Here is a 16,015-nt window from a genome sequence, read left to right as displayed (position 1 = left end):
TTCTTAGCTCTTTCCTACCATTCATCAGAAAGTTCTGTTTGGGATTGGGGAGGCTTGAGGTTTTTTTCCCTTAATGATTTTTCTCATGCCTTTTAGTTACTTTTTGTTTACTAGGGATTTCTCTCTTTTTCAGAAGAGTCGCCTGCCTTTCCCTTCTTAGACGGAACTTGGTGTATGTTGATACCTGGAGCTCTTTTATGCCAACAAGACAGGGAAATTTAGGTGTTTCACAATAGTCAACCCCTCATTATAGCTCCCTTTGAAAAGGGAAAAAATATCAGCCCCCCTTCTTGAGTCATTGCTCAGTTATGTGGGATGGTAATATCCTTTTGACTCAACCAAGGAGATATTTTGAAAACAAACAAACAAACAAACAAATAAATAAATAAAAGCCACACAAAATACAGAAAAAAACCTTTGTTTTTATTTCTTTATTAAGAGAAGAATTATAAATAATCTTTCAGAGATGGTGCTTTCCTTATTTGCATTTGTTATACTTAAGTGGCTAAAGAAATTTAATATATGTGAGTAGAGGTCAAAGATATAGTGGAAAATCACTACTTTATAGTAAATGTCTTGGCCAATGTAGTTCATATATTGAAATTTACTACAAAAGTTGAATGAATATCATATAGTTCAACAACAATGCTATATGATGATCAATTCTCATGGACGTGGCCATCTTCAAAATGAGATGAACCAAATCAGTCCCATTAGAGCAGTAATGAACTGAACCAGCTACATCCAGCGAAAGAACTCTGGGAGATGACTACGAGTCACTACACAGAATTCCCGATCCCTCTATTTCTGTCCGCCTGCATTTTGGGTATCCTTCACAGGCTAATTGTACACTGTTTCAAATTCCGATTCTTCTTGGACAGCAAAACAACTCTTTGGACATGGAGACATATATCGTGTTTAACTTATACTTGAATTTCACATATGTAACATGTATTGGTCAACCTGACATCTGGGGGAGGGAGTGGGGAGAAGGAGGGGAAAGTTGGAACAAAAGGTTCGGCAATTGTCAATGCTGCAAAATCACCCCTGCATATATGTGTTCAATAAAAAGTATTATTAAAAAAAAGGAGTAACTGTTTCATTTTCGTGTTTGTTGTCATATTCTCAATGCCCACAACATTATCTGAAACATAGTAATGAGTCACAAATGATTGTGCATTTCATTCACCCATCAAGAAAGCATTTATTAAGAATCTACTGGCACAGTGTTTAACCCCTGTGTTAAGTGCTTGGGATAGAAGCCCCCAAATCATACAATTTCTGCCTTTAAATCAACAAGCATTTATTAAGCCCCTACCATGTGGCAGGCACTATGCAAAGCACTAGGGATACAAACAGAAGCAAAAAGATAGTCCCTCTCCTCAAAAAGCTTACCCAATTCTGAGGGGGGAAAGAGAACACAAACTTGGAACTGAAAAAGGAAAGGAAAGACAGGGTAGTCATAGGCAGAGAATTCAAAATGCAGCTTGGGAAGAATGGTTGATCTGAGATCCTTTCTCTAAATGGACTCAGAGAATGGCCCAATTCCATCTCCATAAGAGAACTAAGGACTAATGTTCACAGAGAAGCAAAGAAAAGACACATAGAAGATTAAAGCACCATACTAGGGAAGGAGGAGAGTACAAACAACTGAGGGCTTCAGAAAGGACCTCTTGAAGAAGATGATACTGGAAAGGAGCTAGAGCAGAAGGGAGGAGTAAGAACTTTTCTGGCATGGGCAATAAATAACAAAGGTACAGATGAATTAGACCCAGTGGGCCTCAAACTTTCAAATAGGGGGCCAGTTCACTGTCCCTCACACTGTTGGAGGGCAGGACTATAGTACAAACAAAAACTCACACTCTGTCTCCGCCCCCTCAGTCCATTGAACACAATCTGGAGGACCTCATAAACATCCTCAGTGGGTTTGAGAACCCCTGAATTAGAGAGTCAGAGCAAAATCATTGGGGCAGTGTTAGGGTTCTGACAAAGTGGTAACAGGGTTATTAGCATGGTACTTAGCTGTTCTCTAGTTTAGAGTTCACACTTTCCCCCCTTTACAAGTTCACACCTCCCCCCCCTTTAAGAGTTCACACCTTTCAAAGAGCCTATAAAAGGACAAGCCCACTGGAAGCTCCAGGAGATTCAGAGCAGGATTCAGTGGGGAGATTCACTGGACCAGGAAACCCACAATCCCACCCTCTTGGAGTCTGATCTATTCCGACTTGTACTTTGGGGCTGGCTGGACACACTGGGAGGACATTGACAGGCTGAAGCTGGCTAGAGGCTGGAGGACAAATCTTTGGATTCGGACACACTCCAAGCGAGCTCTTGGGAACCAAGGACAGAGAAAGGCCTCTAGTAAAGCTCACAGGGCCCAGGAAAAGATTCAGGACTTTGAAAGACAAAATCAAAGATCTGGACTTTCACTCCTGCTTGCAGGAAAGTGGGCAGACTCTTGTTTGCCATTAGCCTGAAGACCCGGTGAGCCTTAGAAGCTAGTTGCTGAAGCAAGTAGAGATCATTTCATCACACTGCATTCATGGAAAACAGACTCCAATTGGATAGTGGTTTGGCACCCCAAAACATTGCTTCTGTGCCTCTGCAGGCCTCGGTGCTAAAAGAACTACAGCCACGGACAGTATCCCACATCACAGAAGTGGAGGAGTTTCACATCAAAGCAGAAATGTTGGAGCCTTTGAGAGACAGGGATGACCAAAAGATTCAAAAGGAGGAGTATCGTCGGAAGAAAGGCAATGCTTGTCAGCAAGAAGCCACCAATGCATGGGGAAAAGGAGCTGGATTGGATGAATACCATCACTTCCATCTTTCAAGCTGCCTGGAGTGTTTGGGACTAGAAAGCAGCACCACTGAAGCTGTCAGATTGGCATCTGCAGAAGACCTTGCAGATCTTCCTCATGGTTTCAGCAGCAGCCAAGAAGGCAGTGTTAAGCCAACTTGCCAACCTGGACGAAGGAGAAGAGTCAATATTCCCGAGAAGCCACCGAACATTTTACTCTTTGTGGGCTCTGACTCTCAGAAAGGACAGCAGAGATTCCAGCAGCTCCATTCCCTTCTGAAGGATTGTATTGACACTGATTGTTATGTCATCTCCCAGCTGAAGGAGAAAAATGTGCTCAGCCATCCATGGCTGCATCACTGTTTATTGTTGATCATTGCCACAGAAGAGCCTATTTCTGAAGCAGTTTCCCAAAAGTTCATCTTGTACCTGTCCCAAGGTGGGAAGGTTTTGGGGCTATCTTCCTCCTTCACGTTTGGTGGCCTACAGCTGAAAAGCAAAGAGGAACTGAAGAAGAGCATCCAGACATTGGTTTTTTCCAAGGCTGATGACAGTGAAATGAAACTGAATGTAGTGACAAGTGGGATCCTATTTGAAGAAGGCCCTGGACAGCTGCCTACCCATCCTGGACAGCTAGAGGGTTACTTAGAAAACGTGCATCGAGACAGGATGATTGTTCACCTGCCTTGTGGAACAAACGGAGGAGAAGCAATTCTCTGTCAGGTGCACTTGGAAATGTCTCCCAGCACTTTGATAGAAGCTCCAGCTGCCTTTAATTTGCTGAAATCAAGCCATTTCACCCGATTGGAAGTCCTGAAGGAGATCCTGAGGGTCCTTGGCCTAAGGTGTGAATTAAAGAAAATTCCTCCCCTGACTCCTCTCTATTTGCTCACAGCTGATGAAGAAGTCCGAACTTCTTTTATGCAGTGGCTGGCAAGAAATGTGGGACCCGAAGGAGTAATGCAATTCAGCAAGCTGACCCTTCAGTTTGTTTCATCCCATCCACCAGAATTGGAAGTGACCCCATCTCATATGCCAGTTATCACTGCCACAGAGGATTTTGCCCCAGAACATTTTCACCTGGAGCTCTATCAAAAACATTTGCACACAAAGCAACTGGGAAAGATCATTCTGTTTGCTGAAGTGACTTCATCCACAATGGATCTTCTGGACGGCTTGATGGTTGAGGTGCCACCACACCTGGGTTTAGTAGCGATTGCAGCCCAGCAAACTCAAGGAAAAGGTCGTGATGGCAATGTCTGGCTTAGTCCTGTGGGATGTTCTCTTTCCACCTTACACCTCCACATCCCCCTAGATTCTCATCTGGGTCAGAGAGTCCCATTTGTTCAACACTTGATGTCTTTGGCAGTGGTGGAGGCAGTTCGATCCATTCCTGACTATCAGGACATCAATTTAAGAGTCAAGTGGCCCAATGATATCTACTACAGTGATCAAATGAAGCTTGGGGGAGTGTTGGTCAACTCAACGCTTATGGGATCAACTTGTCATATTCTTATTGGCTGTGGAGTTAATGTGAATAACAGTCACCCTACTCTTTGCCTCAATGATCTCATCATAGAATATAATAAGAAACACAACCAAAACCTCAGTCTGTTACGTGTGGATTATCTTGTGGCAAGAACAATAACTGTGCTGGAGAGCCTACTGGATGCCTTTCAGGACAAAGGACCTAATGCCATTCTTCCTCTCTATTACAAATACTGGATACACAGCGGTCAGCAAGTCCGTCTGGGAAACGACGAGGGCCCACTGGTATGGATTGTTGGGATTGACGATTCTGGCTTCCTTCAAGTCCATCGAGAAGGAGGGGATGTTATGACTGTGCATCCAGACGGCAACTCTTTGGACATGCTGAAAAACCTCATCATCCCCAAGAATTAATTCAACTGTCATGAGCAAGAGGGCAGAGTGGGCCATATCGAAGTGAGTTTCATTTCAGGCAAAAGTGCATAGCCACTTGCAAATACATTCCTGCTTTATTTCTTAGCTCTTTCCTACCATTCATCAGAAAGTTCTGTTTGGGATTGGGGAGGCTTGAGGTTTTTTTCCCTTAATGATTTTTCTCATGCCTTTTAGTTACTTTTTGTTTACTAGGGATTTCTCTCTTTTTCAGAAGAGTCACCTGCCTTTCCCTTCTTAGACGGAACTTGGTGTATGTTGATACCTGGAGCTCTTTTATGCCAACAAGACAGGGAAATTTAGGTGTTTCACAATAGTCAACCCCTCATTATAGCTCCCTTTGAAAAGGGAAAAAATATCAGCCCCCCTTCTTGAGTCATTGCTCAGTTATGTGGGATGGTAATATCCTTTTGACTCAACCAAGGAGATATTTTGAAAACAAACAAACAAACAAACAAATAAATAAATAAAAGCCACACAAAATACAGAAAAAAACCTTTGTTTTTATTTCTTCATTAAGAGAAGAATTATAAATAATCTTTCAGAGATGGTGCTTACCTTATTTGCATTTGTTATACTTAAGTGGCTAAAGAAATTTAATATATGTGAGTAGAGGTCAAAGATATAGTGGAAAATCACTACTTTATAGTAAATGTCTTGGCCAATGTAGTTCATATATTGAAATTTACTACAAAAGTTGAATGAATATCATATAGTTCAACAACAATGCTATATGATGATCAATTCTCATGGACGTGGCCATCTTCAAAATGAGATGAACCAAATCAGTCCCATTAGAGCAGTAATGAACTGAACCAGCTACATCTAGCGAAAGAACTCTGGGAGATGACTACGAGTCACTACACAGAATTCCCGATCCCTCTATTTCTGTCCGCCTGCATTTTGGGTATCCTTCACAGGCTAATTGTACACTGTTTCAAATTCCGATTCTTCTTGGACAGCAAAACAACTCTTTGGACATGGAGACATATATCGTGTTTAACTTATACTTGAATTTCACATATGTAACATGTATTGGTCAACCTGACATCTGGGGGAGGGAGTGGGGAGAAGGAGGGGAAAGTTGGAACAAAAGGTTCGGCAATTGTCAATGCTGCAAAATCACCCCTGCATATATGTGTTCAATAAAAAGTATTATTAAAAAAAAGGAGTAACTGTTTCATTTTCGTGTTTGTTGTCATATTCTCAATGCCCACAACATTATCTGAAACATAGTAATGAGTCACAAATGATTGTGCATTTCATTCACCCATCAAGAAAGCATTTATTAAGAATCTACTGGCACAGTGTTTAACCCCTGTGTTAAGTGCTTGGGATAGAAGCCCCCAAATCATAGAATTTCTGCCTTTAAATCAACAAGCATTTATTAAGCCCCTACCATGTGGCAGGCACTATGCAAAGCACTAGGGATACAAACAGAAGCAAAAAGATAGTCCCTCTCCTCAAAAAGCTTACCCAATTCTGAGGGGGGAAAGAGAACACAAACTTGGAACTGAAAAAGGAAAGGAAAGACAGGGTAGTCATAGGCAGAGAATTCAAAATGCAGCTTGGGAAGAATGGTTGATCTGAGATCCTTTCTCTAAATGGACTCAGAGAATGGCCCAATTCCATCTCCATAAGAGAACTAAGGACTAATGTTCACAGAGAAGCAAAGAAAAGACACATAGAAGATTAAAGCACCATACTAGGGAAGGAGGAGAGTACAAACAACTGAGGGCTTCAGAAAGGACCTCTTGAAGAAGATGATACTGGAAAGGAGCTAGAGCAGAAGGGAGGAGTAAGAACTTTTCTGGCATGGGCAATAACAAAGGTACAGATGAATTAGACCCAGTGGGCCTCAAACTTTCAAATAGGGGGCCAGTTCACTGTCCCTCACACTGTTGGAGGGCAGGACTATAGTACAAACAAAAACTCACACTCTGTCTCCGCCCCCTCAGTCCATTGAACACAATCTGGAGGACCTCATAAACATCCTCAGTGGTTTGAGAACCCCTGAATTAGAGAGTCAGAGCAAAATCATTGGGGCAGTGTTAGGGTTCTGACAAAGTGGTAACAGGGTTATTAGCATGGTACTTAGCTGTTCTCTAGTTTAGAGTTCACACTTTCCCCCCTTTACAAGTTCACACCTCCCCCCCCTTTAAGAGTTCACACCTTTCAAAGAGCCTATAAAAGGACAAGCCCACTGGAAGCTCCAGGAGATTCAGAGCAGGATTCAGTGGGGAGATTCACTGGACCAGGAAACCCACAATCCCACCCTCTTGGAGTCTGATCTATTCCGACTTGTACTTTGGGGCTGGCTGGACACACTGGGAGGACATTGACAGGCTGAAGCTGGCTAGAGGCTGGAGGACAAATCTTTGGATTCGGACACACTCCAAGCGAGCTCTTGGGAACCAAGGACAGAGAAAGGCCTCTAGTAAAGCTCACAGGGCCCAGGAAAAGATTCAGGACTTTGAAAGACAAAATCAAAGATCTGGACTTTCACTCCTGCTTGCAGGAAAGTGGGCAGACTCTTGTTTGCCATTAGCCTGAAGACCCGGTGAGCCTTAGAAGCTAGTTGCTGAAGCAAGTAGAGATCATTTCATCACACTGCATTCATGGAAAACAGACTCCAATTGGATAGTGGTTTGGCACCCCAAAACATTGCTTCTGTGCCTCTGCAGGCCTCGGTGCTAAAAGAACTACAGCCACGGACAGTATCCCACATCACAGAAGTGGAGGAGTTTCACATCAAAGCAGAAATGTTGGAGCCTTTGAGAGACAGGGATGACCAAAAGATTCAAAAGGAGGAGTATCGTCGGAAGAAAGGCAATGCTTGTCAGCAAGAAGCCACCAATGCATGGGGAAAAGGAGCTGGATTGGATGAATACCATCACTTCCATCTTTCAAGCTGCCTGGAGTGTTTGGGACTAGAAAGCAGCACCACTGAAGCTGTCAGATTGGCATCTGCAGAAGACCTTGCAGATCTTCCTCATGGTTTCAGCAGCAGCCAAGAAGGCAGTGTTAAGCCAACTTGCCAACCTGGACGAAGGAGAAGAGTCAATATTCCCGAGAAGCCACCGAACATTTTACTCTTTGTGGGCTCTGACTCTCAGAAAGGACAGCAGAGATTCCAGCAGCTCCATTCCCTTCTGAAGGATTGTATTGACACTGATTGTTATGTCATCTCCCAGCTGAAGGAGAAAAATGTGCTCAGCCATCCATGGCTGCATCACTGTTTATTGTTGATCATTGCCACAGAAGAGCCTATTTCTGAAGCAGTTTCCCAAAAGTTCATCTTGTACCTGTCCCAAGGTGGGAAGGTTTTGGGGCTATCTTCCTCCTTCACGTTTGGTGGCCTACAGCTGAAAAGCAAAGAGGAACTGAAGAAGAGCATCCAGACATTGGTTTTTTCCAAGGCTGATGACAGTGAAATGAAACTGAATGTAGTGACAAGTGGGATCCTATTTGAAGAAGGCCCTGGACAGCTGCCTACCCATCCTGGACAGCTAGAGGGTTACTTAGAAAACGTGCATCGAGACAGGATGATTGTTCACCTGCCTTGTGGAACAAACGGAGGAGAAGCAATTCTCTGTCAGGTGCACTTGGAAATGTCTCCCAGCACTTTGATAGAAGCTCCAGCTGCCTTTAATTTGCTGAAATCAAGCCATTTCACCCGATTGGAAGTCCTGAAGGAGATCCTGAGGGTCCTTGGCCTAAGGTGTGAATTAAAGAAAATTCCTCCCCTGACTCCTCTCTATTTGCTCACAGCTGATGAGGAAGTCCGAACTTCTTTTATGCAGTGGCTGGCAAGAAATGTGGGACCCGAAGGAGTAATGCAATTCAGCAAGCTGACCCTTCAGTTTGTTTCATCCCATCCACCAGAATTGGAAGTGACCCCATCTCATATGCCAGTTATCACTGCCACAGAGGATTTTGCCCCAGAACATTTTCACCTGGAGCTCTATCAAAAACATTTGCACACAAAGCAACTGGGAAAGATCATTCTGTTTGCTGAAGTGACTTCATCCACAATGGATCTTCTGGACGGCTTGATGGTTGAGGTGCCACCACACCTGGGTTTAGTAGCGATTGCAGCCCAGCAAACTCAAGGAAAAGGTCGTGATGGCAATGTCTGGCTTAGTCCTGTGGGATGTTCTCTTTCCACCTTACACCTCCACATCCCCCTAGATTCTCATCTGGGTCAGAGAATCCCATTTGTTCAACACTTGATGTCTTTGGCAGTGGTGGAGGCAGTTCGATCCATTCCTGACTATCAGGACATCAATTTAAGAGTCAAGTGGCCCAATGATATCTACTACAGTGATCAAATGAAGCTTGGGGGAGTGTTGGTCAACTCAACGCTTATGGGATCAACTTGTCATATTCTTATTGGCTGTGGAGTTAATGTGAATAACAGTCACCCTACTCTTTGCCTCAATGATCTCATCATAGAATATAATAAGAAACACAACCAAAACCTCAGTCTGTTACGTGTGGATTATCTGGTGGCAAGAACAATAACTGTGCTGGAGAGCCTACTGGATGCCTTTCAGGACAAAGGACCTAATGCCATTCTTCCTCTCTATTACAAATACTGGATACACAGCGGTCAGCAAGTCCGTCTGGGAAACGACGAGGGCCCACTGGTATGGATTGTTGGGATTGACGATTCTGGCTTCCTTCAAGTCCATCGAGAAGGAGGGGATGTTATGACTGTGCATCCAGACGGCAACTCTTTGGACATGCTGAAAAACCTCATCATCCCCAAGAATTAATTCAACTGTCCTGAGCAAGAGAGCAGAGTGGGCCATATCGAAGTGAGTTTCATTTCAGGCAAAAGTGCATAGCCACTTGCAAATACATTCCTGCTTTATTTCTTAGCTCTTTCCTACCATTCATCAGAAAGTTCTGTTTGGGATTGGGGAGGCTTGAGGTTTTTTTCCCTTAATGATTTTTCTCATGCCTTTTAGTTACTTTTTGTTTACTAGGGATTTCTCTCTTTTTCAGAAGAGTCGCCTGCCTTTCCCTTCTTAGACGGAACTTGGTGTATGTTGATACCTGGAGCTCTTTTATGCCAACAAGACAGGGAAATTTAGGTGTTTCACAATAGTCAACCCCTCATTATAGCTCCCTTTGAAAAGGGAAAAAATATCAGCCCCCCTTCTTGAGTCATTGCTCAGTTATGTGGGATGGTAATATCCTTTTGACTCAACCAAGGAGATATTTTGAAAACAAACAAACAAACAAACAAATAAATAAATAAAAGCCACACAAAATACAGAAAAAAACCTTTGTTTTTATTTCTTTATTAAGAGAAGAATTATAAATAATCTTTCAGAGATGGTGCTTTCCTTATTTGCATTTGTTATACTTAAGTGGCTAAAGAAATTTAATATATGTGAGTAGAGGTCAAAGATATAGTGGAAAATCACTACTTTATAGTAAATGTCTTGGCCAATGTAGTTCATATATTGAAATTTACTACAAAAGTTGAATGAATATCATATAGTTCAACAACAATGCTATATGATGATCAATTCTCATGGACGTGGCCATCTTCAAAATGAGATGAACCAAATCAGTCCCATTAGAGCAGTAATGAACTGAACCAGCTACATCCAGCGAAAGAACTCTGGGAGATGACTACGAGTCACTACACAGAATTCCCGATCCCTCTATTTCTGTCCGCCTGCATTTTGGGTATCCTTCACAGGCTAATTGTACACTGTTTCAAATTCCGATTCTTCTTGGACAGCAAAACAACTCTTTGGACATGGAGACATATATCGTGTTTAACTTATACTTGAATTTCACATATGTAACATGTATTGGTCAACCTGACATCTGGGGGAGGGAGTGGGGAGAAGGAGGGGAAAGTTGGAACAAAAGGTTAGGCAATTGTCAATGCTGCAAAATCACCCCTGCATATATGTGTTCAATAAAAAGTATTATTAAAAAAAAGGAGTAACTGTTTCATTTTCGTGTTTGTTGTCATATTCTCAATGCCCACAACATTATCTGAAACATAGTAATGAGTCACAAATGATTGTGCATTTCATTCACCCATCAAGAAAGCATTTATTAAGAATCTACTGGCACAGTGTTTAACCCCTGTGTTAAGTGCTTGGGATAGAAGCCCCCAAATCATACAATTTCTGCCTTTAAATCAACAAGCATTTATTAAGCCCCTACCATGTGGCAGGCACTATGCAAAGCACTAGGGATACAAACAGAAGCAAAAAGATAGTCCCTCTCCTCAAAAAGCTTACCCAATTCTGAAGGGGGAAAGAGAACACAACCTTGGAACTGAAAAAGGAAAGGAAAGACAGGGTAGTCATAGGCAGAGAATTCAAAATGCAGCTTGGGAAGAATGGTTGATCTGAGATCCTTTCTCTAAATGGACTCAGAGAATGGCCCAATTCCATCTCCATAAGAGAACTAAGGACTAATGTTCACAGAGAAGCAAAGAAAAGACACATAGAAGATTAAAGCACCATACTAGGGAAGGAGGAGAGTACAAACAACTGAGGGCTTCAGAAAGGACCTCTTGAAGAAGATGATACTGGAAAGGAGCTAGAGCAGAAGGGAGGAGTAAGAACTTTTCTGGCATGGGCAATAACAAAGGTACAGATGAATTAGACCCAGTGGGCCTCAAACTTTCAAATAGGGGGCCAGTTCACTGTCCCTCACACTGTTGGAGGGCAGGACTATAGTACAAACAAAAACTCACACTCTGTCTCCGCCCCCTCAGTCCATTGAACACAATCTGGAGGACCTCATAAACATCCTCAGTGGGTTTGAGAACCCCTGAATTAGAGAGTCAGAGCAAAATCATTGGGGCAGTGTTAGGGTTCTGACAAAGTGGTAACAGGGTTATTAGCATGGTACTTAGCTGTTCTCTAGTTTAGAGTTCACACTTTCCCCCCTTTACAAGTTCACACCTCCCCCCCCTTTAAGAGTTCACACCTTTCAAAGAGCCTATAAAAGGACAAGCCCACTGGAAGCTCCAGGAGATTCAGAGCAGGATTCAGTGGGGAGATTCACTGGACCAGGAAACCCACAATCCCACCCTCTTGGAGTCTGATCTATTCCGACTTGTACTTTGGGGCTGGCTGGACACACTGGGAGGACATTGAGAGGCTGAAGCTGGCTAGAGGCTGGAGGACAAATCTTTGGATTCGGACACACTCCAAGCGAGCTCTTGGGAACCAAGGACAGAGAAAGGCCTCTAGTAAAGCTCACAGGGCCCAGGAAAAGATTCAGGACTTTGAAAGACAAAATCAAAGATCTGGACTTTCACTCCTGCTTGCAGGAAAGTGGGCAGACTCTTGTTTGCCATTAGCCTGAAGACCCGGTGAGCCTTAGAAGCTAGTTGCTGAAGCAAGTAGAGATCATTTCATCACACTGCATTCATGGAAAACAGACTCCAATTGGATAGTGGTTTGGCACCCCAAAACATTGCTTCTGTGCATCTGCAGGCCTCGGTGCTAAAAGAACTACAGCCACGGACAGTATCCCACATCACAGAAGTGGAGGAGTTTCACATCAAAGCAGAAATGTTGGAGCCTTTGAGAGACAGGGATGACCAAAAGATTCAAAAGGAGGAGTATCGTCGGAAGAAAGGCAATGCTTGTCAGCAAGAAGCCACCAATGCATGGGGAAAAGGAGCTGGATTGGATGAATACCATCACTTCCATCTTTCAAGCTGCCTGGAGTGTTTGGGACTAGAAAGCAGCACCACTGAAGCTGTCAGATTGGCATCTGCAGAAGACCTTGCAGATCTTCCTCATGGTTTCAGCAGCAGCCGCCAAGAAGGCAGTGTTAAGCCAACTTGCCAACCTGGACGAAGGAGAAGAGTCAATATTCCCGAGAAGCCACCGAACATTTTACTCTTTGTGGGCTCTGACTCTCAGAAAGGACAGCAGAGATTCCAGCAGCTCCATTCCCTTCTGAAGGATTGTATTGACACTGATTGTTATGTCATCTCCCAGCTGAAGGAGAAAAATGTGCTCAGCCATCCATGGCTGCATCACTGTTTATTGTTGATCATTGCCACAGAAGAGCCTATTTCTGAAGCAGTTTCCCAAAAGTTCATCTTGTACCTGTCCCAAGGTGGGAAGGTTTTGGGGCTATCTTCCTCCTTCACGTTTGGTGGCCTACAGCTGAAAAGCAAAGAGGAACTGAAGAAGAGCATCCAGACATTGGTTTTTTCCAAGGCTGATGACAGTGAAATGAAACTGAATGTAGTGACAAGTGGGATCCTATTTGAAGAAGGCCCTGGACAGCTGCCTACCCATCCTGGACAGCTAGAGGGTTACTTAGAAAACGTGCATCGAGACAGGATGATTGTTCACCTGCCTTGTGGAACAAACGGAGGAGAAGCAATTCTCTGTCAGGTGCACTTGGAAATGTCTCCCAGCACTTTGATAGAAGCTCCAGCTGCCTTTAATTTGCTGAAATCAAGCCATTTCACCCGATTGGAAGTCCTGAAGGAGATCCTGAGGGTCCTTGGCCTAAGGTGTGAATTAAAGAAAATTCCTCCCCTGACTCCTCTCTATTTGCTCACAGCTGATGAGGAAGTCCGAACTTCTTTTATGCAGTGGCTGGCAAGAAATGTGGGACCCGAAGGAGTAATGCAATTCAGCAAGCTGACCCTTCAGTTTGTTTCATCCCATCCACCAGAATTGGAAGTGACCCCATCTCATATGCCAGTTATCACTGCCACAGAGGATTTTGCCCCAGAACATTTTCACCTGGAGCTCTATCAAAAACATTTGCACACAAAGCAACTGGGAAAGATCATTCTGTTTGCTGAAGTGACTTCATCCACAATGGATCTTCTGGACGGCTTGATGGTTGAGGTGCCACCACACCTGGGTTTAGTAGCGATTGCAGCCCAGCAAACTCAAGGAAAAGGTCGTGATGGCAATGTCTGGCTTAGTCCTGTGGGATGTTCTCTTTCCACCTTACACCTCCACATCCCCCTAGATTCTCATCTGGGTCAGAGAATCCCATTTGTTCAACACTTGATGTCTTTGGCAGTGGTGGAGGCAGTTCGATCCATTCCTGACTATCAGGACATCAATTTAAGAGTCAAGTGGCCCAATGATATCTACTACAGTGATCAAATGAAGCTTGGGGGAGTGTTGGTCAACTCAACGCTTATGGGATCAACTTGTCATATTCTTATTGGCTGTGGAGTTAATGTGAATAACAGTCACCCTACTCTTTGCCTCAATGATCTCATCATAGAATATAATAAGAAACACAACCAAAACCTCAGTCTGTTACGTGTGGATTATCTGGTGGCAAGAACAATAACTGTGCTGGAGAGCCTACTGGATGCCTTTCAGGACAAAGGACCTAATGCCATTCTTCCTCTCTATTACAAATACTGGATACACAGCGGTCAGCAAGTCCGTCTGGGAAACGACGAGGGCCCACTGGTATGGATTGTTGGGATTGACGATTCTGGCTTCCTTCAAGTCCATCGAGAAGGAGGGGATGTTATGACTGTGCATCCAGACGGCAACTCTTTGGACATGCTGAAAAACCTCATCATCCCCAAGAATTAATTCAACTGTCCTGAGCAAGAGAGCAGAGTGGGCCATATCGAAGTGAGTTTCATTTCAGGCAAAAGTGCATAGCCACTTGCAAATACATTCCTGCTTTATTTCTTAGCTCTTTCCTACCATTCATCAGAAAGTTCTGTTTGGGATTGGGGAGGCTTGAGGTTTTTTTCCCTTAATGATTTTTCTCATGCCTTTTAGTTACTTTTTGTTTACTAGGGATTTCTCTCTTTTTCAGAAGAGTCGCCTGCCTTTCCCTTCTTAGACGGAACTTGGTGTATGTTGATACCTGGAGCTCTTTTATGCCAACAAGACAGGGAAATTTAGGTGTTTCACAATAGTCAACCCCTCATTATAGCTCCCTTTGAAAAGGGAAAAAATATCAGCCCCCCTTCTTGAGTCATTGCTCAGTTATGTGGGATGGTAATATCCTTTTGACTCAACCAAGGAGATATTTTGAAAACAAACAAACAAACAAACAAATAAATAAATAAAAGCCACACAAAATACAGAAAAAAACCTTTGTTTTTATTTCTTTATTAAGAGAAGAATTATAAATAATCTTTCAGAGATGGTGCTTTCCTTATTTGCATTTGTTATACTTAAGTGGCTAAAGAAATTTAATATATGTGAGTAGAGGTCAAAGATATAGTGGAAAATCACTACTTTATAGTAAATGTCTTGGCCAATGTAGTTCATATATTGAAATTTACTACAAAAGTTGAATGAATATCATATAGTTCAACAACAATGCTATATGATGATCAATTCTCATGGACGTGGCCATCTTCAAAATGAGATGAACCAAATCAGTCCCATTAGAGCAGTAATGAACTGAACCAGCTACATCCAGCGAAAGAACTCTGGGAGATGACTACGAGTCACTACACAGAATTCCCGATCCCTCTATTTCTGTCCGCCTGCATTTTGGGTATCCTTCACAGGCTAATTGTACACTGTTTCAAATTCTGATTCTTCTTGGACAGCAAAACAACTCTTTGGACATGGAGACATATATCGTGTTTAACTTATACTTGAATTTCACATATGTAACATGTATTGGTCAACCTGACATCTGGGGGAGGGAGTGGGGAGAAGGAGGGGAAAGTTGGAACAAAAGGTTCGGCAATTGTCAATGCTGCAAAATCACCCCTGCATATATGTGTTCAATAAAAAGTATTATTAAAAAAAAGGAGTAACTGTTTCATTTTCGTGTTTGTTGTCATATTCTCAATGCCCACAACATTATCTGAAACATAGTAATGAGTCACAAATGATTGTGCATTTCATTCACCCATCAAGAAAGCATTTATTAAGAATCTACTGGCACAGTGTTTAACCCCTGTGTTAAGTGCTTGGGATAGAAGCCCCCAAATCATACAATTTCTGCCTTTAAATCAACAAGCATTTATTAAGCCCCTACCATGTGGCAGGCACTATGCAAAGCACTAGGGATACAAACAGAAGCAAAAAGATAGTCCCTCTCCTCAAAAAGCTTACCCAATTCTGAGGGGGGAAAGAGAACACAAACTTGGAACTGAAAAAGGAAAGGAAAGACAGGGTAGTCATAGGCAGAGAATTCAAAATGCAGCTTGGGAAGAATGGTTGATCTGAGATCCTTTCTCTAAATGGACTCAGAGAATGGCCCAATTCCATCTCCATAAGAGAACTAAGGACTAATGTTCACAGAGAAGCAAAGAAAAGACACATAGAAGATTAAAGC

The 16,015-nt window shown here is 42.9% G+C and overlaps 1 pseudogene; it reads left to right on the top strand.

Moving 5' to 3' along the window:
- Nucleotides 1-12,120: 12,120 nt before the first annotated feature.
- LOC141540633 (biotin--protein ligase pseudogene) lies at nt 12,121-14,298 on the top strand (annotated as a pseudogene).
- The last annotated feature ends 1,717 nt before the right edge of the window (nt 14,299-16,015 follow it).

The sequence above is a fragment of the Sminthopsis crassicaudata genome, chromosome 4 (genome assembly GCF_048593235.1).
Source record: "Sminthopsis crassicaudata isolate SCR6 chromosome 4, ASM4859323v1, whole genome shotgun sequence".
Classification (NCBI taxonomy): Eukaryota; Metazoa; Chordata; class Mammalia; order Dasyuromorphia; family Dasyuridae; genus Sminthopsis; species Sminthopsis crassicaudata.
Note: the sequence above shows the minus strand (reverse complement) of the source record. Positions and strands in the feature narration are given on the sequence as shown.